This window comes from Ambystoma mexicanum, chromosome 6p (assembly GCF_040938575.1).
Source record: "Ambystoma mexicanum isolate Mex_15411 chromosome 6p, UKY_AmexF1_1, whole genome shotgun sequence".
In the NCBI taxonomy this organism is placed as follows: Eukaryota; Metazoa; Chordata; class Amphibia; order Caudata; family Ambystomatidae; genus Ambystoma; species Ambystoma mexicanum.
Window position 1 is genome coordinate 84,083,442 of NC_090935.1, and position 27,079 is coordinate 84,110,520.

The 27,079-nt window shown below is 42.2% G+C and overlaps 1 pseudogene; it reads right to left on the reverse strand.

Annotated features, from left to right (window-relative positions):
- Nucleotides 1-1,717: 1,717 nt before the first annotated feature.
- LOC138510686 (vomeronasal type-2 receptor 26-like) lies at nucleotides 1,718-17,854 on the reverse strand (annotated as a pseudogene).
- Nucleotides 17,855-27,079: the final 9,225 nt, after the last annotated feature.

The following is a 27,079-nucleotide window of genomic DNA, read 5'->3' on the forward strand; positions in this document are numbered from 1 at the left end:
ATTTTTTGGCTATAGTGGGTAGGGTGGGTGCCATGATTTTCTCTTTGGTGGTTTGTTTATTAAGCGTAAATGTAAAGTCGATAAGGTAGTGGTCTGACCAGTGTTGAGGGGTAATTTTGGTGATATCGGAATTCAGGGTGGCAACCTAGTCCAGGGTTCTTCCTTTGTTGTGGGTTGGGGTGAGAACTTTTTGGTTTAGGCCATGTTCAGCTAACATAGTGGCTATGGATTGGGCTGGTTTGTCAACTGGGTCGTGAAATCCTAGGTTTAGGTTGCCTAGTAATAGGATTTGTGAGGAGTCTTTGGTGTTATTGGCTAAGAGACTGAAAAGATCCTTTTCGAAGGTCCCAATGCTGCCAGGTGGCCTGTATATTAGGTATATAGTTAGTGTGTGGCAGTTGGAGATGGGCAGTTTGGCTATGAGGAGTTTGCATGATTTGAGGGGGGATGAGGTTTGTAGTCTAATTGCGTGATTGGTTTTAGCTACGATAGCTAAACCCCTCCTTAACTGTCAGGTCTGACCATTCTAATTCATTGGTCATTTTCAGGGATAGCTAGGGAGAGCACAGGGCCTGCAGTTTCGTGTTTCCATGATTCGGCGACTGCCAGGAGGTCAAGGTTATCGGATAATAGAGTGTCTGCTATTTCTGTGGCGTGGGACACTAAGGACCTGGCATTGATCAAGGCACTATATAGAATGGTTACCTTGGGTGAGTTTAGGCTGAGTGGTATTGTTGCAAGGTATAGTTGGGTTGGGATGCGGCTTGGTGTACCGTGAGGTCAGTTTATATTGGTGGTCAAAGGCCTTGTTGCTGTAACATATAGGCTCATAGAGGCAGGATAGTCTAGCTCGAAGTCTATTATTTCTGTCTGTAGTGAGGCATGTTGCGTATTTATGAGAGGACATAATGATAGCAGTGCTGAGTGGTGAGGAACAGTAGGGATGCTATCTGGGTCTTATCGAGGCACATCGTAGTGGGTAGTAGTGGAGAGCAAGTAGTTGAGCTCAGGTTAGGCCAGGGGCATGGGCTGGTACCAAGTGTGCTGAGTTATGTGTCCTCCACATACCACACTGCAAGGTTATTTGCACACCAAAAATTCACCAATGAGGCAGCAGAGTCTGGAATGCCTAAATCCCCAACATTTGCTCCACCTCTTCCCTTTGTACAATTTTACAAAATCCTCAAACATACTGCTTCTCCCAACTAATCCAGCCAAATCCCTTCTGCCACTATCATTTTGCCTATCCTGATCTTCCTATCATGCAATACAAATGTATGACTTCCTTTCTCCTCCATCCATCAAAGTTTGTAAAGTGCTCCAAGATGTTCTGATCAGGGCCAGCACTGTATACAAGTTTAAATAAATGAATAGCAGGTGTTCCTTTTGATAGTGCAAGTTTGCTTTCCAGAAAACCATTCACATTTGATAGTAACTTCTTCTCATTAAAGTGTGGACGAGCAGGAATGCATTGTATACATCTCAATAGTGGTTAAAGCGCTTGTTCCTTGCAAATGTTTACTGAACCTCCGTTGTTCTTTCAATTTTTCTACTCAACGTTAATTCACTCTTTTCAAACTGGTCCACTCTAATCCATTTCCCTGAGCCCAAATTGCCAATTAATTGAAGCTATTGACCCTCTCAATTTTAGGCAGACACATTGTACCTCTAGGCACTACACAAATATCATATACCACAATATAATCTTAGGTCACTATCAGTTACTCTTGGAATTTCCACATTCTTTGGTGTTTATGTCTGGTCTGAGCAGAATGATGTAACATTTGGGGATGAAGATACAGCCCAGCAGCCCAGCACTGGAAGCCAGAATGGCGAAGATCTCCACGGCTTCCATGTACCTGCCTTTAGTGCTGAGGTATGCTGGGATGAAAGATACCCAGACGCTGCAGAACACCAGCATGTTGAATGTGATGAGCTTGGCCTCGTTGAATCTGTCAGGGAGGTTCCTAGCAAGGAAAGCTACTATGAAACTGGCAAAGGCCAGCAGTCCAATGTAACCAATCACAGCATAGAAGGCAGTGCTAGAGCCCTCCACACACTGCAGGATCATCTTCCCAGTTTCAGACTGCATGTCAGTGTGAGGGTGAGGTGGTGAGGTCAACAGCCAACAGAGACAAATGAGTACTTCTCCCAGAGTACACAAGAAGACCATAGAACCAGACACCCGGAACCAATCTGCTCCCAGGCCTGGTGGCATTAAAGGCAATGACAACAGTGATTGTCTTTGATAATACACAAGACACAGCAACAGTGAAGATAATCCCAAATGCAGTTTGCTGGATCAGACATGTCAATTTTGCAGGACGTCGAATGAATAAGAGGGAACAGAGAAATGTCAACACCAGGGAGACAAACAATGTGTAGCTAAGATCCCTGTTATTAGCCTTCACTAACGGCGTGTCCCGGTATCGGAGAAAGATTCCAAGCACTCCAGCTGTTATTATAGATAAGGCAACAGCTACAGAGGCCAAGCCCATGCCCAGGCTATCATAGTAGGAGAGGTAAACAGTGACCTTAGGAATGCAGCTGTCCTTCCTGGTGTTGGATGACTGGTCCTCATGACATTTCAGGCAGTTTACCATATCTGCAAAAACCAAATACAGATCTGTTTAAGGGGTGCAGAGTTTACTTTAATCTGAAATCGCTGGTTCTGTTTGCATTAGAATTCAGATCCACAAGGGATCTACTAAAATAGCTCAGTGAGTTACACATTCACTGCAAATCTCTCTACATAAACTGAAGAGTACAGTTAGTAATTACTATTATTGAAGCAAGGCAGCATAAAAACACACACTATTATTACTACTTGTATTGTGTATGCCCAAACTGGGAGTGAGAAGGTTTTACAGGTGCACATGTTGCAGCACATTTAATAAGTAATTAGGACCCCCTCTATAATTAGCATTTATACTTCAATGTTACAGAATTATCATTTTTCATGAACATTTATGCATCTATTTTCTTGTTGGTGTTTTTTGAGGCACCAGTCACAGAGCCAGGTTTTAGAGAAATGGAAGTGGGGGGATGAATAGCTGAAATAAAGATGAAGGGACAGAGAGAACACTTGCACAGCTAATCAAAACTTGGCTTTCAATTCCTGCATGTGGTGGTGGATTGACAGAGGCAGGAGCAACATAATCACCCATCACTGTGCCTCCACAATTGTAGACTAGGTCAAACGTGACAAAGATGCTACTTGTGTATAGGCGCGTTACAAATGTCATATCATATCATAACCTCTACTCTGGGAAAATTTTGTGTAGAGTCACTTCTGCGCTTCTGACACGGGGCCCTGAGTATTTTGACATTTTCCCTGAGCCTTTTTATACAATATTTACACATCAAAGCAATTAGCAGGAATGTGAATGCCAAAAAAGAAACCATTGGACTTCTGGTCCCTTAGGGTTAAGTTACACCAACGGTAATGCTGTCTACCTGTGTTTAAGATCTGACTTTGTGGGATGTGGTGGTGGCCCTTTTTATTGATTATAAGGTGTCATTTCCGGAAATCCCTGTGTAATTGCAGTAGGAGGCCCAAAGTCCAGACTTTGTTATTAAGAATGAGTGTGTGAGATTTGGCTATGGCCTTACATGGCAACAGCTGTTGCCTCCCTCAGAGAGCGAGGACTACAGTAGCCAGAATCGGATGTCACTTGTTTGTGAATGGGGCCCATATTTTTAAGTCCCTACACAGACCCATCATGAGGAGGCAAAGGTGCTGGGACACCACAAACTTTTCCCTTTCTAATGCCATGTTGAACTCTTTCCCTTTGCTGAATCCTAGAACCATGAGTCATTCCCACCTCCCTAGCACACGTGTCCCTACTCCTGACTTACGATAGTTAAACTTGGCCCGACTAGTGCCAGGTGACCTCTACTGTGTGCTTTCCCTTTCTTAAAGGGGGGCCTAAAGGAAGTGTCCTTCTGTGTTTGTCTGCCTCCTGGACTACCTAAGAGACCTCAAGGCTCTCCTATTCCCTGTACAATATCCACTACATAGATATTCTTCACTCAACACCACTCCACTCTCTCCTCTAACACCTCCCTCCTCCTCACTACTCATCTATATGATATGATATGATAGTTTATTTATATAGCGCCTATACACAATGTATTTCAAAGTGCTTCAAGGCAAGGTAGGGAACAAGGGAAAATACAATGGCATTCTTACAGGCCATGAACAGTAAAGATGTGAAATTAACTATCGTACTCGGCCTGACGACATTTCAGTTAGTGCAAGAGCTAGACATAGATAAGGAAGGGAGGGGGAGAGTGGGAAGGAAATGGAAACAGACAGGCGACTACCGTACTAGGCCTGACAACATTTCTGGTAGAGCCAGAGAAAAACAAAAGGTGAGGGAGAGGGGTGCAGAAAGGGAGGGGAGGATCAAAACAAGCGACTATCATACTAGGCCTGACGATATTTCAGATATTGCGGGAGTGAGGAGGAAACACAAACAGTAATGGGAGGGTGGAGGAAACAGGCGAGGTTGCTATCACATTATGTCATGGGACAATTCTGAAAGAGTAAGTGAATATAACAAAGTAAGTGGGAGGAGATAGGAAAAGGGAGAAGGGAAAGGAGGAGAGAACAGAGAGTAAGCAGTCAAAAAGTGTGGAGAAGCAAGAGTGGAGAGCGAATACAATTGCAGAAGTCAGTAGTAACACATAATGTTGCAAGTAAAGATACAAGATGAAGATGGGAACAGCATGATCAAGGTTTTGAAAATATGTGAGGGCGAGAGGGAGATCTAACAGGGTATGCCCCTTACTCTTAACTAGTTTTAACACAAACATAGGGTCAAAACCACTGTGCAGTAATTAGGTTATAGCTCTTCTTCCAAAGGCCTGTATGGGCAAGGAACGGTGCACTAGAACCCAGGAGGAGATTCAGGTGCTACAAGGCTGTGGTGGAAGGACAGAAAAGGAATAGGATGAATATATAGCTTTCCCTGCCTGAATGCAATGCCTCCACTAGGTAACAGAGCTTTGCCGCTTACAAACAGAGGGCAGAAAAAGAGATAAAACAAACCACTTCTAAGTAAGTAAAACTTTCACCCTTGTTGGTCCTTTTCCACTCTCTTCCACTGTGTGCAGATGTGTAATGGAAGAGAAGTGCTCAATCGTAACTAAAAAAGTACACCAATGGTCAACTGAAAAAACATCGAGTGGGGTATCAGCTAATTTATTGTTTATCTGGCCATGGTGGACTCAGGGCTAAAAGACACAAACACAAAGACAGACGATGTTCAACAGAACATTCCACGAAAAAGACACCAAGTCCCATGCTCCGTCTAAAGGTGGTGTTAGTGTGACGGGAATTGGGCAAATGGTAAAAGGTATGCTCAAACTACACGCTAGGCCTAGTTTGTGCCTCTTGTGAGTAGCAACCACCGTCGACCGGTTTCAGTGGCAACAATGTGGGTGAGGCCACTTTCATCAGGACAGTCTTCTACTCCCCAAGCGGTACAGTCAAGTAGAAAATTATGACCAAATTGAGAGAGTATTGGTATGACAATTGGGAGTGTATACTTTACCCCCAAGCCGTTAGTGCCGTAAGGCTGGATCACTTTTAGAGGGAACCTTGCAATTGTGGGTCCCTGTTCGTGATGTTGTAGGTAAAGTGCAAACAGACGTGTGGTGCACAAGGATCCACGTCCTGCCGCTCGCCTTCGTTGTCGCGTGACAACAAAGGCGAGTGGCAGGACGCGGATCCACAAGCGCCTCCTACCTTTTTCAAAACACCGGGGTCTGGATCCTTGTGCACCACACGCCCGTGGTTTGCACTTTACCTACAATAGCACGAACAGGGACCAACTACCTGTGATCACTTAGTAAGCCCAATGGATATAAACATGCAGGCTGTTCACAATGAAGGGAGTTGCAGAGCAGGCTAGAGCTGGGAGCTGGCGAACAGAGAGACAGGAGCAAGAGAGAGAAGCAGGGGAAGTACCAATAAAGGAAATCTGTGCGGCTGCCACATGGTCGTCTGTACATACTTTCACCAAACATTATAGTTTAGACTCTTCCTCAGGTCAGGCAACTGTATTTGATAAAGCAGTGTTGCATTCCGTGCACCCACATCCATTCAAACTATTTAATTTGTCATATAATATTCAGACTCCCTCCTCCAGTAAAACTAGAAACTGTTTTGGGAGTGTATTAAAAGATAAGAAATACGCGGACAGAATTCATTCGAAGAACAAGTTACTTTCAATTGGATGTGCTTCCCACGCATTCCTTTTCGCCCCTCCCAACCTACCCGCAATAGAATGTTCCCTTGCGATTATAATCTGTGCTCTCTCGGGAATAGTCACAATCAGGTATAAGATAAATCCTTCACTCGTAATAACGGAACTGAAGTCAACGGGAGCTGCACGTGCTACATATACCTTTGGTGATGTAGACACTGAGACGGAGGCCTCAGAGGGACATCGAATTGACAGGCATCGATTCACAGCGTCCGCTGCTGAAAATGTTTTTGCGAGACGCAAATCTGGATATTGGAAATATCAAAAGATAAGGACTACGTGGGAGGAACATCCAATCGAAAGAATGTTAGTGGGGTAAGTAACTTGTTCTTCTGCTGCCTCCAATGCAAATCCCAATATCTCAATTCTTTACCTCTGAGAATCATTTCTTCATCCCAGGCATGAGATCAGTAGACTTGGACTTTGCTCCAGCTTACTTCTTTATCTCTGCCTACACCGCTTCTCTCCCTTTAAAAGAATCTTGAATTCAGCGAATTACGCTAGTCCAAAACCACCCCGATCCTACCCAAAACTGTATTCTGTGAGTGGTCAGTAATGCACAACAGAAAACTGTTTGAAGATCCTTCTAAATATGCCATTTTATTATTAAAGAACATATATCAAAATGCCTCACTGTCCCTACTCTGCTGAGGAATGTCCTTCCTTGTCTAAAAGCTAAGGGAACACTCTCTAACACAGAATAGCTGCCCTCACACTAAACAACAAACACATAAAGAAAAGTTATGGCAATTCAACATAACATGAACAATATGTACATTTCCTAAATGACCTTCTAAGGTCCCGGGTGATTTCCCTTCCCCAGGATTTAAAGTCACTTCACCAATATGTTCAACCTTGGAAAGGAAATGTCTTCACTCTGTTCGTAAAGTTGTAAATCAAAGAGAAAGTTCATCAACAAAAATTCCACTGGTAACAAATCTAATTTTAACACAAGTTCCACTAGCATCAAATCTCCTCTTTTGGATGAAGTTTTCCATTTTTCACTTGAAGCAAAATAGTCCTGATGGCAATCCTGGCAACAAGGCTTTGTCAATCCCTCAGGAAGATTTGCCACAGTGGAAAAGAAAATGCAATATCCACACTGTTAATGGTACACAGTTCTTGGTTAACATTTAGGATCCCTTGAATTACGGTTTCAACATTCAAAATTATATATTTGTCAGGTTTATGTCCTAATACTGCTGCTTCTACTTCAACAGCTATATTTCTTTGTGTTTTACCCGATACGTCACCTTTGTCCCACAGTACGTCACCTTGCTTTCAACAACTGCAATGTAGCATCTACTGATAACCAAATATACCTCTTGATTTTCAATACTTTGGACTACTGCCATAACTTCAATGAGATTTTACAATACTTCAACCTCTTCAGGTAGGCAAGGCACTGTTCCTCCAAATTGCTTTCTTCAAAGGGGCAGCCTCTTAGCCTCTGGTCTAACTGTCAAAATCGATAACCTGTGTTTGCCTTCAAGACTCAATTCTCTCTGGTCTCCACAGTCTTGGGAATTACAGGTTGAGTCTGCTTCAAAATATTCTTGACAAGCAGCAAATTCCCCTTACCTAACTGTACCTGAACCTTTCTGTCAGCTTTCAACAAATACCCAGAAGCCTCGGTACCACTCTCTTAGTCTCAGGTAATAGTTTTATAACTGCAGGTGTCAGCCAATTAGCTGTTAGAAACGTCACAGTCATGCTGAATGGCTTTAAACTTTGAGAAAGGGTCAGCTTCCCAATTAGTATGGGGCACCTCTTGGCTTCAGGCAGTGCCTGGTCTCTTCTTCAATCGTCCAATGTAAGGCATGTAACAATGTAAGGGTCAGTCTTTTGGCAAAAACTACAATTAGGCAGACTCCACCATGCCTTGATGTTGTTTTTAAGCTTTAAATGTGGGTATATAATTGTATTCTCATAGAAGCAAAGGATAGAGTTCAGGCCTCCTTGGGGAATCACAATGAGGCATACTCAACCACTCTTTAATGTAGTTTTTCCATGGTAAATATTGTAACTTAAGTATAGTCAAGGTTGTTCCGAAATGGTCGCATAGCATTCACTATCCATAATTAGGAACACGCGACCACTCTTTCAATAGGAACAGCCTTCTACTAGTGGAACAATGGGCATTAGCAGCATTTAACTTCCCATGCGAGTAAGAAGTACTTTTCCTTATGTGCATGTGTTACAATTCCATTGATCAAAAGCTTTTTAGCATAACAATTAACTTCTACTCGCTTCAGGTGTTACGCAAGTGGCTAAGGAGATCGTTACTGTTACTGGCAAGGCTTGTGCAATGTTTTAGAACACCAACTTCACTCACCAGCTTTTGAAACACTTGCACTCCTTTCGTGACTTCTTCTACAACTTCTACTACTTCTAGGTCGCTGAGGACCCATACCCTTCTCCTAAACAGGTGTCTCTGGTGCAGCCATTTCTTCTGGGAGTCTCCTTTACTCCTGAGACCCCCGGCTTGACAATAGCTTCTTGCCTCAGTCTCCGGCATGCCAACAGATCCGCAATCAGGCCCGCATGGCGAAAACTGTTTCTCCAGAATGTCTTCTGCTGCGCAGCCAATGCACTTCAGAGTTTGGGATGACAGGACTCTCTCAGAACACTCAGGTGAAATCTGCTGGCTCTGCGTTCCAGCGCCCCTTGTTTTCCCCCACTTCTGCTTGATTTGCCAGCCTTGTACTTCCCTTCTGATTCAACTCCTACATCCTGCACTCCAGCCAATGTTCCAGCTCCTTACACTCGTTCTTCTGCTTGCACCTGAGGGGGACTGTTATGCCTCCCAGGTTCCTTCAGTTGTGGACTGTTGAGCCCAGTTGCCTGACTATTACATCTGAATTTCTCTTCAGCCCTCTTCCTCAACTCAGTCCTTTTGGAATTTCCAGGGCTTGTAATTCCCTTTAACAAAGTTAGTACTTGCCAAACAGCCATATAGAATGTGGAATTGTGGGGAAATTTAAAGAGGGGGTTGTACCCATCTTCTGGTCTGTTTCTCCCATGTGATCCACCTGCAGCACACCTACCCCACACCCCGTTCAGGATCAGCAAGCGTCTGCCTTTCCCTAGCCACATGAGGAGGGTCAGAGACCAGGTTTCTTGGGGGAATCCTCTCTGATTCTTCACAATATCATGGCAAAATCAGCTATGTCTTAATACAAAATTGCTCGCTCTTTAAAAAACTTCATGTGGTTCCAAAACTATGCATGGTATTCTGTGATCCTCAGAGTCAGGATGACTCTGACTGCATTTCTCTGCATTCAGCCTTACAACCCGCACTCTACTGTCCTGGTATTAGCTCCATTGGTTGACCCCATCTGCTCAATATTAAAACCACTTGTCAGCATGTGGTCGCCATTTTGAAATGTTATGTTATGTTATGTTATGTTATGTTATGTTATGTTATGTTAAAGGTACTTATATAGCGCACCGTCACCAACGGAATTGGTCCCCAGCGCTCTGGTGGATCTGTAAACGAGAAGGTGGGAAGGGTTAGTAAGGTGAAGAGGGTGTAGGATAGTGAGAGGGGTGGTATACTGTTGGCAGCTGCAACTGGTGGACACCGGGTGCTGAGCTTTGGTGAAAGCATTGGATCGATGTCAGTCCGCATGTGCTGTTGGTGCAGTTTATGTGTTGTTGTGTGGTGAAGTGTGTGCAGCGTGTTGTGCGAGAGATGGTTGCGTGTGTTTTTCAGTGATATCAGTATGCAGAGAGTTTGAGCTTATATTGTTAGTGGGTTATATGAGATTGAACATGCTGACCTACCTAGTTCAGTCTAAGTTTGGCACATGCTTACATTCAATATCCTGTCTAGATACGGCACAGGCTAATGTTCTCAAATTCTAAGTGTGGCACATGGTAATATTCAAGTTTCATCTAAGTGTGGCAGATGCTAACATTCACAGTCCTATCTAGATAGGGCGCAGGCTAATGTTCTCAATTCTAAGTGTGGCACATGCTAACATTCAAGTTCAATGTAAGTGTGGCAGATGCTAACATTCACAATCCTATCTAGATACAGCACAGGCTAATGTTCTCAATTCCAAGTGGCAGATGCTAACATTCACAATCCTATCTAGATACGGCGCAGGCTAATGTTCTCAATTCTAAGTGTGGCACATGCTAACATTCAAGTTCAATGTAAGTGTGGCAGATGCTAACATTCACAATCCTATCTAGATACAGCACAGGCTAATGTTCTCAATTCCAAGTGGCAGATGCTAACATTCACAGTCCTATCTAGATAGGGCGCATGCTATTGTTCTCAATTCTAAGTGGCAGATGCTAACATTCACAATCCTATCTAGATACGGCGCAGGCTATTGTTCTCAATTCTAAGTGTGGCACATGCTAACATTCACAATCCTATCTAGATACAGCGCAGGCTAATGTTCTCATTTCTAAGTGGCAGATGCTAACATTCACAATCCTATCTAGATACAGCACAGGCTAATGTTCTCAATTCTAAGTGGCAGATGCTAACATTCACAATCCTATCTAGATACGGCGCAGGCTATTGTTCTCAATTCTAAGTGTGGCACATTCTAACATTCACAATCCTATCTAGATACGGCGCAGGCTAATGTTCGCAATTCTAAGTGTGGCACATGCTAACATTCAAGTTCCATCTAAGTGTGGCAGGTACTGACATTCACAATCCTATCTAGATATGGCGCAGGCTAATTTTCTCAATTCTAAAGGTCTCATCACGAGTTTGACGGTAACCCTTAAATCCGGCGATCGCGCTATTACCGCCGAATTTAAGGGTCCGCCAAATTATGGCTTCAGTGGATTTCTCCCCAGTGCCAGCTGGGGGGAAATCCGCTGAAAATGTGCGCTATTATCGCCGGTGGGAAATCCGCCATTGGTAAGAGCGCGAAAATTCCCCATTGAGCCAAATGGGGAATGGGGCATTCCCGAATGGGCTCAGTGGGGAATGGGGAATTCCATTACCGCCAAACCCATGATCCGGCGCTAATAGCGCCGGGCGTTTGGCGGTAGGGCTAAAGTTAATAATGGGGTTCTAGAATGCAATGTGTATCTTGCTGTGAACGCTTACCTTAGCTTCCCCCTTCTCCCACTGACCTACATCTATTATCCCCACTTTTCTATGCACTATACTTTACAGGCTCTCTGAGGCAAATTGTCTGAGATGTGGCATGTTAGAAAACTGCAGAAATACATCAAATACAAATATAATTGCTACAACTGTTATTTTTACTACTTAAATGAATAGAGCTACTAGCTGACTACTACTTTCTCCAGTTGATTCAGAATCAGACTTTTGTCGAGAGAAAAGTTTGTCTGAGCTGGAGCAGGTACTGGTAGAGTCAGAAGAGAAGTCAACCAATCCTGATCAGTTGAGCAGCTGCGTGTGTTAATCAGTGAAATGCGCTGATCAGCAAAAGGCATTTCCAGAGGCCAAACAGGCATATGCAGCGGATAGATAGTGTGCAAGCTCCTGCCAGTAATCCTTGTACAGGTGGGAAGTAGACTCTCAGTGTGTGGTGCCTGCAGATTATCACACTTACACTTAGGCACATGCAGTGGATAGATAGTGCACCAGCTCCTGCCAGTGATCATTGTGTAGGTGGGAAGTAGACTCTCAGAGTGTGGTGCCTGCAGATTATCACACTTACACTTAGGCACATGCAGTGGATAGATAGTGCACCAGCTCCTGCCAGTGATCATTGTGTAGGTGGGAAGTAGACTCTCAGAGTGGGCTGCCTGCAGATTATCACACTTACACTTAGGCACATGCAGTGAATAGATAGTGCACCAGGTCCTGCCAGTGATCATTGTGTAGGTGGGAAGTAGACTCTCAGAGTGTGGTGCCTGCAGATTATCACACTTACACTTAGGCAAATGCAGTGGATAGATAGTGCACCACCGCCTGCCAGTGATCATTCTATAGACTCCCTGAGTGGGCTGCCTCCAGATTATCACACTTACACTTAGGGTCATGTCGTGTGAAATTTCCTATTTTGTGCTGTAAACCGAAGGTAGAATTTCCCTGCTCTGAAATATGTCCACCACAGGGGAACTATTCAAAGTAATGCAACCCTTTTATAAGCACTTCCACGCATATAGTCACCTTCAGCACAAATATCGGGTGTGAGGTCATTACTACAGGTTTGAGGTTTTCAGGAAAGCGTACCATGATAATTTTTGCACCAGTGCAATTGCAATAGGGCAAATGTTTTCTTAGTACAAAACACATTCTTTCAAATCATTTTTGCACAAAGATTAAGGTCTGGAAGTAGGGCAAACAATGCAATTTGCATCCCCCAGTGCTAGCACTAATTGGAACGGAAATTAGAGTATGTGCAGAGGAGTTTTTGGGACAGAGAGGGGAAAATGATCCTGGGAACAGAGGGCACGAGGAGGAGAATAAAATTAAATAAGTGAAGCGAGGTAAGAGCGAGACCATGGATGTAATTGAAGACACTGGAGTGAAAATGATAAAGATGACAAGATTCAAAAGGGAGAAGATATATAGAGAGTAGAGAGGGTGCAATAGAAGATCGAGAAGAAAGAGAAGAGGAGACAAACAGAGGAGTTATAGACAGAACGAAGGGGAAGAAGATAAGAAGCAGGAAAACCATGGAGAAGAGCAGAGCAATAATCAATACAAGAGAAGACTAGACAGAACAGAAGAAGCTTGGTCGCCTGAAAAGAGAGAAGGGTCGGCAGTGTAGAGGTAAAAAAGAGCATAGTGACAGGATCGAGCAGTAGAAGAAATGTGCAGGGATAAGTAAAAATAGGGATTAAACATTGCACCCAGATTTTCGAGCAGAGGGAGAGAAGGGGAGGGGGAAGAAAGGAATGTGGGAGAAACACGGAAGGCATCGTAGTGGACGGAAATAATAGAACTTCTGATTTCAAATGACTGAGTTGAAGAAATTGTGATGACATTTAATTTTGAGCTGCACAGAGGAAGTTAGAGACAGCAGAATGTAAGGTGTCACTGAAGGAGGAAAAGAACATGTGATTATCATCAGCATGTAGGTGAAAAGAACGATTAAAAGAAGAAACAAGAGCAGAGAGTGGTGTTGTGTAAAGTGAGAAGAGCATCGAGCCAAGTACAGAACCTTAAGGGACTCCATACAGAAGAGGATAGGAGGGGAGGTTAGGCCAGCCCGGGTTACCGAGTAAGAATGGTGAGAAAGATGAGAATAAAACCATTTCAGAACTGAACCAGATACACCAAAAACAGGAAGAAGGAAATGAGAAGAGAGTGATCAACAGTACCAAACGCTGCATAAAGGTCAAGTAGAAGGATAGACGATCATTTAGAGTGACTAGATGTGGGAAGAACGTTGGAGACATTCAAGAAAGCAGTCTCTGTTGAATGGGATGGTCTTAATCCTGACTGAAGGGGAGGCAGAAGAGAGTGAACATTTGGATAGGTGGAAACCTCAGAATAGGCAGCAAGCATGAGAAGTTTAAATAGAAAGGGAGAAAGAGAAAGTGTACGATAGTTAGTGGGAACTGAGGGATTGTGAAATGGTTTCTTCAAGCTAGCGAGAATGAGCACAGATTTGGAAAAAAAAAGGAAAACAAGAATTATTAAGCAAGCAGTTATAAGAGAGTTAAGATAAGGAAGAAGTTTAGGGTAAATAATGATTGCTTCTTAATATTTATGTGTCCACCCATCTCCTAATTGGAAGGACAGATTGTCCATCAAGTTAGATCAAAACTCTCTCATTGGGTTAAGATTGGATAGCCTCACAATCACTCTTAGGAGGGTATGAGTGGGTATCATGTAAAATGAAACCAAAAGAACCAACACAATATAATGCAGCAGACATAATATTCTCTAACATACATATTCACTTACATAGTATTGTATCTTGGTTAAGCACTCTGATGTGCTTACTAAACATGTACAATAACAGTAATATGTGAACAGACAAGAATAAGGGAATACAGACAACGGTTCCACTCAACTCCAGGACTCACGACACAGGAGTATTACCTGGCAGGTAAGTACTAAGCCTATGTAAGTCCTCGATGGAAAAAAGGATTAAAACATCAACAGAAAGAGGCCGAAAGAGAAAATGAAGACAAAAAGATAAACTTGCCCTAAGTAGGATGCATTTCCCTTTAGAAACCAAGAGAAACCATTCAACATCATTACTTACTATAATAATACAGAATTAACTGCAGTGATTTAATATATTATATGTTCTATTAAAAAACACAATTCAGGACACCATGTGGAACTAAGAAATGATGTCACAGTTCAGGTAAGTACTTTTGTTAATATGTTTGAAGGAATCTGAGAGCTTTCATGGGTCTCAAACAGACCATCAGAAGAAACAACCTGCCACAGGTCCAGTGGGGGCCCTAAAAAGAGGTCCACCCCAGGGTTCGAAACACCGTCACTCATGAGACTGCTGGCTGCATAGGGAGCTCATGTCCAGGAATTGTGCAATCACATATGATTGCACAAACCTACTTTGGGCCAGGGAGGAGAAAATCCTATGCATCTGCAGCGATACCTAGCAGGATAAGACTAGCAATAGATTTAGGAATTGTGCACCCAGGCAAGGCCACTCACATAAGTGATTATAGTGAGAAAGTCCTAGCAGTGCCAGGACTATGGTGATCATCTAGTAGAACCATAAAAGATCTCAGGTGGGGCTTAAAGGGAGTGCATGAGGTAATTGAGGCAACACCAACAAACACTCAGGCACTCCCACCCTCCATGAAGATTAGGAAGTTCAGAGCACTTTATTACAGCCTACACCAGTTCAAGCCACAACCAATGGTACAGTTATGAGCTCATATTGAACTTGTAGCAACGCAAATGCCGTGGTTGCCATGCCACATGGTCTACAAAGATAGAGAAATGCCACAAAACGAAAAGGCTGAGATCTGGTCATTAAATATGCATTAGTGCCCCATGCTCTATCCATTGTATCTCCATAAAAGCCAATTCCTGCTATTTGTGAGACCTGTTGAGGGTGGGGCAATGGCCCACATTGCCCTAAACCCACGTGGCTGGGAGAAAGCCCTTATGATCCTGGCAAATGGGGCACTTCACAGTAAAAACACATACTGCTGCACCTCCTTTGGTCTCAGGATGGGTCCTGGGTCATATTGTGTCTGGCTGTTGTCAGAGGCCCTTGATAATTAACTTCTGAAATAACAGGTGCAAAGTATAATGCAGGCGTTGCACTGTGAAAACCACACATACCTGTATTTGTATTTATTTGAAGAACAGGGTTGTGTATTTAAAGAAAAATGACTTAGAATAACACATTTTAAGATGGCCAAAGCATTCCCACAAAGGGTGCCTGTACAATGGCATACAGATGAGAAAAAGTAGTGAGCCAGTTTATGAGGGTGTAAAATGTGTGGATTATACCAGGGACAAAACACACTGGGGAGAGAAAGAGGAGGGCTGTGAGAAGGGCCTGAATTTTAGAGATATTAAAAGAAAAGTAGGGAGTTAAGTTATTAGCAGAAATGGAGGAGGAGATGGATATTGGCTTGGGAGGTGTGGGCAAAGATCGGAGGACAGAAGAATGTTTTTAGGGGGAAACTGCAAAGGTAGGTGATTAGGTGTGTAAAGGAGGAGAATTTGACAGAGTCCAGTGCAGAGGTTAGGGCAGTAAGTGATTTTGTGTAGGCTAGGAGTAGGGAAGTGTTCATAATCTGTACCAGCATTGCAGGTCGCATTGCCTGTTTGTTTTGAGAGAACTGAGGACGGGGATGGGAAGATGTGAATGTGTGTGTGGGATAGTGTTGATGAAATTGAGTCATGAGTGCATAGCAAAAGTGAGAAAACCATAGTGAGTGGAAGAGGCATGACTAGGGGAAAGAGACAAAAGAGGCAGGTAACTGCAGTGGCCTATGGAAGGTTAAAGTCCTGCAGCATGACAATGGGATGTCAGTAGGAAGTTACTCAAGGAGATGGGTTCAAACCAGGAAAGAAGGAGTTGACAGGAGCAGGTGCCCAATAGAGAGTCAGAACAGTGAGAGGAGTAGGAGTGAGGAGTTGGATGCTGGCATGTTCAAATGCAGAAAGGTTGCTGTAATAGAGGGGTCAAGGGATAGTGTTGAGGGACTTATTGATAAGGAACACCACACCACAGTCCTTCCCAACAGGTCGGAGACAGTGCGAGATGGCAGCAGAGTCAGTGGGGAGGGCTGCCAGTGTATCAGAAACATGAGGGGAGATCCCGGTTTCTATAATCGCAAGAAGTGGAATTTGAGGGTGAGAAGAGTTGACATGAGCAGTGATTCCATCTTATTCAGAGAGTAGGTGCCCCTTCAAAGGGTCTTCACAATCATGGAAATCGTTGGTAAAAGTGTACACACAGTATACTGTTTGTGTCATTGACTCACAGTATGCTCATAGTATTTCACCCCTGTGACCAGGACCAGCTGCAAAGACATCACTCACCTGTGCTGTTTGAAAACTCTCCTTCCGCACACGGCACACAATCAAAGCAGCAGGACGACATCTGCTTTATAGGAGCTTTTCTGTATCCGGGAAGGCAGCTCTCACTGCAGACAGAGCGAGGAGCCTGGGTTGAAAAAGGAACATTGAAACACTGGGGAAAAGGTGGACACCATTATAGGAGAAAAGCACAAGCCATTTCAGGAAAATATTGGCACTAGCATTCTCTTGTACTAGGTATGGAAACACCCAGTCTTTCTGATTTACATGTGAAGGCTTGAAAACAGTCCCACCCACCAACTCATGTATGAGCCAATGACAATCAAGGTTTGCACTGAAAGTGGCAACATTTATCCATTGAAGGCTACTAACGCTCCAGCTCGAGGCCATGTTATAAAGTGTGGCCCTTATGTTGCTTCCTTGCTGCACGTGCACGTTCTGAATACCTCACATGGCATGGGAGGTTTGTCCTTTTTTTCCTCCACTGTATTTAATATGTTTGTGTATTTTAATGTTTTTCATTCCCATGTTCCCTCCATGTTGCCCTGTGGGCGATTTGAAACACTCAGCAAGTACCCAGGCACAAAGGGTGGTTGGTACGGGAGGTTATTAATAGGGATATCATTAACCTTCTACAAGCAACAAGCCAATGCAGACCAGTCTTTAGTTTGCCAATATATTGGGCGAGCGGCCAGGAAGATAGCGTAACATAGCAATTGCACATGCTGTTTGAATGTATGTTTAGATATTTTGCATAGCAAGCAATGCCAACTAGACTGTGTGCTTTGTAGTTAAAGCAGCAGATAAGTATATGTCAGGTTATAGAATCATGTTGGGTTAGAGAACAGCAGCTGAACAGCAATATGTGTCACGAGTGCACAATGTGGCAAGCTAGCAGGTGAGCAAGAGTATATGCCTGTAGACATGTCGAGCATGCATAGGCCTGGCATAGACAGGCATTGGTGTCTTAAATGATTTGAGCATCATAGCCCTGTAGAATCCTTAGTGACGGTCCTATATTCAGTTACTAGAGTGTCATGGGAAGTAGAACCATTTTATTTGCATTAAAGTCCTAAAATACATCAGGTTGAAGAGCATTGAGGATCAGAGTCCAGAGGTTTTTCCACATGCCAAAGGCAATTCCACACATGGGGGATGGTCTCAATGGTGCATGTTTCTTCAGGCCATACCAGCTTCTTCAATGTCCACCCATGTGGGTTAACATGCCTTTCCCTATCTGCGATTGTGTTTTCTGACATGCCACTGAAGAAGACTCACATATGTGGGTCAACTGCAAGGCAGAGAGCTGTGGGCTTCTATGGACTTAGGAAGACACAGCAGCACTTGTCAGGAGGAAAACTGCACAGAGCGACTGTTATTGAAATGTGCTTGCATTTGTATTTTCATAGCAAAAATACACATCTTTTGCTCAAGTACGCTATTGCTTGTCACTCCCTTTCACTCTAGCGTCCAAAACTCTCCTCAATTTAAATTCTGTTGTCCAAACTGTACTGCATCAAGTTTCCAGCTCTTCACCCTCCTGGCTTTCACTTTCACCAGAAGGACATTACAAAGTGAATGTTTTCAAGAACTACCTTCTGTCCCCTCAGGGCATTGCCTTAGATTGTTACCACCCCGCACACAAGTATCCACAGCCACCTTCACCACTGGACACTGGACTCCAGGACTACAAGTCTGAATAGATATGTACATATTGTAATAATTGAAGATGTATTTAAGATCTGTTTTGTGCTGTTCACATTTTCTGTTTCCAGCTACTACCACCGCTAATACTCGATTAACATCTACCTCACCAGACTCCCAAACAGATCCACCAAACCTCTGTTTAGGGTTTGATAGACCTATCAAAGCCTTGCATCCATAGGATAATTTGATTATCAATTATAGCATCGAGTCCACGTGCTGTTTCCTGGTGGGTGGTGTTTGGCTATTAGAGTGAGGAACAGGGTAGATCCTCACTAGAAGAGAGCAGGGGAGCTTATGGTTTAGCCATTTGAACAATGATGTGCTATTTGTGTCTCATTTGGTGGTCTTTTATTTATCATTTGCACCAGGTTTCGGAAAGTTCATTTTACTCCCGGTCTGTGTAATCTTTGAGAAGTCTTTCTGAAAGTATTTCTGATCGTGTTTAACCCTTTCCCTTAACCTCCACACTACATCCTAAACACATAAAAGAAAGGACTTGTGAAGCTCTTGGTGACAACCTTTATGGTTTCACTTGTAAAACTTGTTGGGATCCATTTCCCTTTCCTTTCCTGACTTCAACATCCCAAAAATCAAACAAACCACTTGTAAACTCCTTTCTGACATTCATTCCCCTATACACTTACAGGATGTTTTGTCTTTGCTTCTCTGCACTTCTCTCCAGCTGTGTTTATTTTGAGAGCATCTTAAAAGAGGATAGACAAAAAGGGATACTAGAGTTCTTGGAAGGACAAGTGCATGTTGGCAAATATATGGTTGCAGACTATGCAAAACCCATTGTGATTGAGGCTGGAACCTTGTCCAAGTATTTAATGAATATGTGACAACATTTGAAAGATGGTAAATGTGCTATGGACAGTTCTGTGGCCAGTGGTGGTATTGGTTTATCTTATGGTAGAGAGCTGAAAAGCAACAGATAGGAAGAGGAAGTGGAAAGGAAGGAGCCACACGGTATTATGTGGTCATTGGGGCCAGTCACTCAACTTATGTGGTAGGACGAGGCGTCGGTAGGTCTCTGAAGGAGGGGATGATGGTTCTGCAGCAGGAAATAGTGGCTGCAGCAAGTGAAGAGCGGTTGTGGCAAGGAATCTGAGGGAGCAGCTGCTGAAGAAAATCAAAGAGTTGGATGTGGAACAAGGGAGGAAGGAGATGAAGGGGCAGAAGCAGGCGGGCCAGAAGGATGTGGAACATGAAGAGGTAGAAACAGGGCAGGAGGAGATGGGTGTGTATGAAGAGCAGCAAGAGGTGCAACAAGAGGTGGTGGATGTAGGGAAACAGGAAGAGGTAGAAACAGGGCAGGAGGAGATGGGTGTGTATGAAGAGCAGCAAGAGGTGCAACAAGAGGTGGTGGATGTAGGGAAACAGGAAGAGGTAGAAACAGGGCAGGAGGAGATGGGTGTGTATGAAGAGCAGCAAGAGGTGCAACAAGAGGTGGTGGATGTAGGGAAACAGGAAGAGGTAGAAACAGGGCAGGAGGAGATGGGTGTGTATGAAGAGCAGCAAGAGGTGCAACAAGAGGTGGTGGATGTAGGGAAACAGGAAGAGGTAGAAACAGGGCAGGAGGAGATGGGTGTGTATGAAGAGCAGCAAGAGGTGCAACAAGAGGTGGTGGATGTAGGGAAACAGGAAGAGGTAGAAACAGGGCAGGAGGAGATGGGTGTGTATGAAGAGCAGCAAGAGGTGCAACAAGAGGTGGTGGATGTAGGGAAACAGGAGGGTGGATTCGTGGAAGGAGGCAGAGGTGCAGCAGCAGTTGGTGCAGAAGGGGACAGATGCAGGGTACGAGGAGGAGGATAGGAACATACATGTGAGGTGTGAGGAAGAGGGATAGGAGGTAGCAGAGGGGTGGCATCCAGTGCAGAAGGGGTAGGTAAACCATGTTGTTATTTCTGGCTCCCTTATAGTAAGCATTTGCCAAAGGGCTGGACATAACACAGGTTCCTGCCCCACACATCTCGTGGAGTGAGGCAGCACAACCTACTGCCTAAGGGGAAGACAAATGCAGGGGAAAGCACTGCTGTTGGCAAAAGCAGTAATAAGATTGTCAAGTAAGAAAGGTAGTGTGTCTTTTACACTCTTTGGGATCGACTGAAATGTATAACCACATCCTGAGGTTACAATCATCCTATAATCCTCATTTCACTCTGTGCACATTTCTCTTTAGCTGGGGAGCAATCAGAAATTGAGTATAGGATTCTACCGGCTAAATGATTAACTATCCAGATCAAACTATGCCACCCCTACTAGCAAGCATGCAGCATAAAACTAAACCCACTAGGCAAAGTCTGACCCAAGACTTTCACTCCCTGAGATACTGTATTGAAATTAATCTACAACCTCTACAGGACTTTTTCTATGGTGAAGTTACAAGAAGGTTGCGGTAGGTTTATATGTTTGTAAACTATTGGAGCAATATTGATTTCCTTGTGCATGAATTTATTTATATATAGAACAAAGGGACTTAAACAACAGTCAATAATGCTATTACCACATACTGCATTCCTATTGGTTAAAAAATATTTGTTTTACTAATATAAAAGTCGGAAATGCATCCAAATGAGTGTTAAAAAAAGTTGTCAAGGTGGAAACATCAGATGTTCAAGAAGTGCTTTTATCATTTTCTGCATACTATCAAAGTGACAGTAAAAGGCACTCATATGAAAGCTTCACATTTTCCTTTGCAGTGGATCAGCGTTGACGTGTTTTACATATGAATTTGGTATGACACAATCTACATCCAGCTGTATAGAAAGGTCTTTGTGCCATATGGAATTAAACAAGCTAAAGCCCTGACATGTGAGAGCAGAACTGTTTGCAAATATGTAAACAAGCTGCACAATTCAGCCAACTACAGTGAAATACCAGTTAGTTATGGACTGCCATGCCATGAACTGAAAAACCCTATATTGTCCTCTATGTTGTGCTAATCAATGATACATAAGGTAAGCACCTGAATCATATACAATACATAAAAAGGCATATAGGTGATAACATGCTGGTACACAAGAAGCAACAGTTCATGCTCACCTTGTTCATGATGCCCCCCTTAGAGTGCCATAGGATGGAGCTGTCTTTGATGAAGAGTTGATGGCCTGGTGGAGCCCCAGAGTCATAACGTCCAACTTCAATGTTTGTCATGGATCAATTAGGAAAGTAAACCGTGTTCATAATATCATACTCAGCCCGCACATCCCCTTTGTCATCAAACGATAACTCATCTCCAGCAGTTGTCTTGGAGTGTAGATTCCGGAGGTACCTGTTCAGCTGATAAAAAGCAAAAGTGAATTCAAACTAATGATCCATCATCCACTTGGTCATTTGGGTGAAGGATGTAATTAATACTAACCCAAGTTAACGTTTGGGTTTGTCTAGTAAAATATTTAATTAGGCCTTTGATTTTCGGCTAACTTTAACAACACAATTTCCTTTTGCCTTGAAAGCCAGCATATTATTGACAATCTTCTCCATTATTAATTGATCGGCAGGTCTTAAGCTACCGGACCATGAAGGTATCAATTTTCTACTATAATAAGAATCTGTAAAGGAAGCATGATCTTTCAGTTTTTGACAGATTACTGTTTGGTGAAATAGAAATGTGGTGTTTACAGAACTTATTATACCGCGATATATAGATATCTACCAAGATATACAGATATACTAGCTTTAGTACCGGGCTCTGCCCAGGATGTCTATTGTCAGATTTGGTTTTATATTCCACCGAAAAAGAAGAACAAATATTGTTGTTAGACACAAAGGTAAAACACGATACATGTTCATTTCACTAATACATTGAACACCAAATGCTCATTTATCTCCAATTTAACTTCTCACGTTGATGTCATATTTGTTGGCATACTCTGATTATTTGCAGTGTTGTTAGCAGTGGTGGCTGTTTTCGCAGCTAAACACACACTGCAAATAAACAGAGTAAGCAGACAAATATAACATTCATGAGAATTTAAATTGGAGGTAAATACAAATTTGGCATTCAATTCATTAGTGAAATTAGCATGTATCGAGTTTATTGCAAAACAAAGCAATGAAACGAAAGACTCACTCACTCTCTTCTAAAAAAAATAAGAAAACTATAGTGCTAGAAGTAGTTGCGTTAATTCGGCAATGAAATAAAGCATACTCCATGCAAAACTCATGACGCCAGACCTCACTGTTCATGAGGAGTTACGTCTCCAAGTTCAACGCCACATACAAACTGATAAACAAACATGACTTTTTTATATATGTAGTTACCAAGATTTATAGATTCAGGAAACCTCAGAACTAGACAAACCTTGTTATGATTCTAAGTTTGAGAAACACATTTCAGAATGTTTTGTATAACATTTGGATCACAGGTGGAGATGGACTGTCAATTTATGGAAACATGTCAAAGAATCCAAGCCGCTCTTTACCGCATAATAAATACAGATTGCAGGTATTGAAATGGAAGGTTATTTACAAGCAAATTGGGTTACATATTAACTAGATGGGAGGATTTAATTCTATGGAAGTTATTCACAATTAATCTGGCATTTAAAAGACATGCAGTGTTGTGAACAATGGGGGCCTACATTTCTGATGGGGGCTGTCTCCAGGGCAAACTCATGCACTAGCCACCCCTCTTACATACACTAATCATTGTGGATGTCATAGGCCTAATTGGGCTCAACTAGTGTCTCATAAACAGCACAAAGTCAAGCACTTGCTAAGGTTGATGGTCCTTCTGACCAGTAAAGAAACACTGCCATCTACAATACTACATTACTTTGCAATGCTTGAACCTACTTAATGTAATGCTCTGCTAAACAACAGTGAGCAATCTGGCTCCCCAAAAGAGATTGGTGAACATTAAATTGTTTTAAGGTGTTCCCTTAATCTTATTGCCAAACAACTCAGGTCAATCATACATGGTTCCACTGAAAATGGCTCTATACAGAAAAAGCAGATCCCTAATATGACAAGAGGCTGGCGTCAATCAAACGATGTACAACAAAATGCTATGATTGTAAAGAAATAACTATAATGTATACAATTATAAGCACAAGCAAATCATTGTGTAGCTTATTGGCAATCTTAATGCAAATGTATATTCTATTGTCTCTATTTGAATTAAATTTGCTCCTGCATGTAAAAATAGATTATTATAATGAGAAAACCATAGTTTTACATAGTGGAATACAACTATAGATGGTGTCCGGTCAAAGGTTTGAATCCAAAAGGATAGAATGCCATAGGGTCGAGTCAATAGGACCTAAAACGAAAGGGTCAATTTTTTTTTAAAATATATAGATTTTTTTGGCTTTCCGTATAGGAAAAAAAATGTTTTTTATCACAAAAAAAGGAGTTTGGGGGGGACACCCCAAAATTTCTTTTTTTTAAAATAATAAAATCGATCCTTTTGTTTTCGGTTCTTTTGATTCAACCGTTTTGTCATTCTATTCTTTTCATTCGAACTTTTGATTTATAACCCTATAGATTACTGTCATTAATCGATGTTACTGGAAAGGTCTTTTCAATTTATGTCCTGGAGCATCTGCAGGCTTGGGTAGATAATGCCAAGATTTTCCACCCTTGCCAGACTGGCTTTAGACCAGGCTGCAGCACTGTGCATAATCTCAGTGTACTACATACGTTTATTTCTCAAGCCTACCTTGCGACTAGACCTGCTGTATATATTGTTTTTGTTGATTTTCGATTAGCATTTGATCAGGTAGATTGAGATACTCTTGGGGTGCCCTAGTTGGCTTCTGGAGATTGCCAGGGCATTACATGAGGGTACCACTGCCTGCATTAGACTAAACGAACAGGGGTTATTGTCTTGTAAAATACCTATAAATAAGGGGCTCAGGCAGGGTGGTATGCTGGGCTCTTTATTTGTTAACATCTATATACCTGACTTACTGGCAAGATTATTGGCAAGAGTGGGTTGCCCCCCGCAAGATTGGCAATACCAAGGTCAGAGGTATGTTATATCCCGATGACCTGGTTATGTTTGACCAGTTGGTGACAGGAATGAAGGCTATGCTGGAGGAATTGGATTATACTCAAAAAAATGTAAACTCTCGGTTAACATTGGAAAAACTAAAGGGATATTAGTCTCCTCTAGAAATATGTGTAAGGAGAAACTGGATTTTTCTTTATGGATAATCGGATAGGTGGACAGCTATAAATACCTGGAGGACTGGATGTTTCTAGAACTAGAGGGTATACCGAGATCATCAACACTAAAATCACTAAGGCAAGACAGATAACAGGGGTTTGTAGAAAGTTTGTTAGAGATCACTCTGGTGTTACTATGTCTGTGTTGATAATGCTATATAATCGATGGTTATGCCCAACAGTATTATATGGGCTTGAGTCCCTTGCCATGAATGATCTGAAATGACTAAACAGGGTGGAAGCACATTTTTGGAGAGTGGTTTTACAGTTACCTAAGACAACCTCAATAGAATATATCCGCTTGGAATTGGGACTTATGTCACTCCGAGGCCGATTGCTAATACGTAGAGGTTGTCTGATGCTAAAATCTAAAACCTCACCCATCTGCCCTTGATAAAGTATATTGGGTTCAAGCTACCATTCCGATATGGAGGGAAGAAGGAACACTAGCCATGTCCAGTTATTTAAAGAACTTTGTGAAGAAGTGGGGTGGTACCCTGATTATAGGATTTGTTTGAAATCCTGAAAGGGGCCCTAAAAGAATAATTCAGAAACATGATTTGGTTTGCAATTATGAACATCCGAGTACCCTAAAAAGCTATGTATATGTTGCGAGAGTGGTACCTCAGTACCTTAAACCAAACCTGAGAGATATTTAGAAATTTGCCCAGACCCACGAGTTAGAGACTTTTATCTCCAGCTCCGAGTGTACCAACTACCGGTCTTAGCTATACATGGAGCAAGGAGATCGATCCCTAGAGCGAATAGATCTTGCAGGATCTGCCATAACATTTTTAAACTGGAAACACCCAGACATGTATTAACGGAATGTCCGGAATTGGGCCCTCGGTATATGTCGACATTGGGCCATCTTGTCCACAATTTAGACTATATTAATAGTGAGGAGTACTGGATGCTCTGCCTAAACTACTCCTCTAAAACTGAGTCTGGACATCTGTTATGAAAATGTTGAAGTAGATTGATTAGTATGAAATCCGTCTGTGAGAATGAGGATATGACTGGAGGATTAGGTACCAAATGAATTGAGTTTGTTAAGTATGTTGTGAATATGATGTGATCATGTTTCATATTCTTCTCCTTATAAAATTAATGTTATCATTTTAAATTGGATCATATATTTAGGTAATGCCTTATATGAGTATTTGAAAATTATATATGTGAAATTATGAATGTATTTATATCATTTGAAATTGAAATTGGTATTGTAAAAGTTCAGTTTCTGAACTAATATACAATTATAATAAATTACATTAAAAAAAGAATGGAATACATTACAGAAGACATGCATAATAAGATATATATATATATACTGTGAGAAATAAATACCTTGAATATAAATTCAAATGCTTTTATCTCATTCAACAATGAAGCTAAATCATGTTTGGAAAAAAGCTGTTGACGTTTCGGCATGACAGTAATCTATTGCCTTCCCTAGGATCCACTGTCAATTTAATAAGGACAATGTGTATGCAATACCATTTTTTACCCTTACTCTAATCAAGACCTTGCCAAATTAGTATTTTTAGGATTGACACATTAATTGAAATAGAAAAGCTCACCAATCCCCAGTCTGCATTCATTAAGTCATTACTATCTGCACTGAGACATCATCATGCATATCAAACGAAAGTAGAACCTCTTCATATTCAATCTAAAATGTAACGGGCAATCTGAGTTGGATTCATGTAGTGGCCATAAGCATTGTAAGAGTTTGTAAAATGTAATATCAGTTTACCGTTCCCTACCATCTTATCGTACGAGTCACAGTGATCAATAGGAACTGTTTTTGCTTGTTTATCTTTACTTTATATTGCCTTTTTCTAATGTCAAGACTGCTTATTGATGATCATGCATAGCTGTAAATGCAACCATGTGTTACCTTATTCAATGAGCCTTCCTGGCTTTATTCAGCATATAGTTAATATTGTGAACTCTACCTTACCAGATGTAACCTGTGGCATATAGTTTAGGCACAGCATCTTGTAGAGATATAGGTCTATGATTACAAGCAAATCTCTGTAACCCTTTTTGTGTACTGGGTCAATAAGAAAGACTGTTTATACTGCAAGAGGTGCCAGTATTTGTGGCATACTGTCTGGATCGAGTCACATTATGTAACACAAGAGGATTCTTTCTGGGATGTCAGGGGTACGCAGAATGGGTAGAAAACGAAGATTCAGTTTATGTCAATGAGTTTATCAAATTTAAGAAAATAGCAGATAGATTAGGATCCAGAAATATTTCAATGCACTACGAACTACTGCCCCACATAGCAGAGAGGTGACTTTCTGGAAACAGACCATCAAAAACTTTACCGATTCAGAAGGAAACACGCTGCCGTCTTGTTGGTTGAGACCACAGCTAAACATTATAGGGGAGTATTTTCACTGAGGGAAATGCAAATAGGGGTTAATGGAACACAGAACAGGGGCAATGCTAGAACGGGCAAAAGAAACAGTTGCAGACCTAATGA